Source organism: Pygoscelis adeliae, unplaced genomic scaffold, assembly GCF_000699105.1.
Source record: "Pygoscelis adeliae isolate BGI_AS28 unplaced genomic scaffold, ASM69910v1 Scaffold315, whole genome shotgun sequence".
Taxonomy (NCBI): domain Eukaryota; kingdom Metazoa; phylum Chordata; class Aves; order Sphenisciformes; family Spheniscidae; genus Pygoscelis; species Pygoscelis adeliae.
The window spans coordinates 28,345-29,470 of record NW_008824865.1 but is presented as its reverse complement, the minus strand read 5'-3'; positions in this window follow the sequence as shown (position 1 = coordinate 29,470).

The window sequence follows — 1,126 nt, the reverse complement described above, 5'->3', positions numbered from 1 at the left end:
GGGGCCTGAGGGGCCGGGGCGGGGCCATGCAGATAAGTCTCTTAAAGCGGCAGGGCGCTCCCGGGGCCGATCTGCACAGCAGCTCGTAGCCTTACCTGGCACTAAAACGAATATTCAGGTCAAGTAAAGAAGCTCACAAACCCACATCTGATGAATCAAAATAAAATTTAGGAACAAACAGAGAAAGTAAAGTATTTCATTTTTCAGAATGAAACCTCTTTCTTCTAAATGACAGTGAAAAGTACGTAAATTCATTTTTTAAAATACTCAAAAATATAAAAGCTAAGATACTTCATTTTGGAAAGAATTTCAAGTGACTTGGAATAATTGCTTTCAATTTATTTAATCAGGAAAAAATTGAACAAGAATATTGATACGTTTTTATAATTAACACAGCTTAATTTCATGGTATTTATATGATTCCAGACTATTTGTTCTCTAGAAAAAAAGGTGCGCACCCCCACAGTCCCCTGTTATTTGCACTTCAGCATATGAGTATTTGAAAATGTAAACCCTTCATTGCCTGTGGGGGAACAGCAACGGGCTGAGACCATTTTACTTCTATACTGAATTCCACCTGGTTTAGAAGATGTGCAATATTCTGTTCAATTTATGCTAAAAACATGTAAATGTGGTTTTAGGTAAGTAATATGCAACATAGTTCATAATATTGATTGCCCATCTTGCCCAAAAGTGAAAGTATTTTCTGTGAAAAAGAGCTCTGAAGCTTTCTAGACTTACTTTCTAATTTCTTGCATAAAATCAAGATTTCCATCAGGTGGCAGTGTTCTGTTATTTCCCATGCAGAGAAGCACATCACTGAGCACAAATTTTGGGGATCTCTTAGAAGAGAGGCATAATATTCATAAATGCCGGGCTTTCTGATTGGAGCAGACTTAAATTATTTAGAAGAACCACCTGGGAGAAGAGCAATTCACCCATTAATAAAATATAGTCAGATCTGTTGAAAGTGCATTAGCTAATGAAAGCACCGGCACCTAATAACAGTGTGTGAAAGCACCTGGGTTCAAAATGAAAGGCCATATTCAGTGAGCAGAGTTCCTCTTCTGCCTTTCTACATAAGGATTTCTCTGATTGCACTTCCAGCAACACTGGAGACTGGATG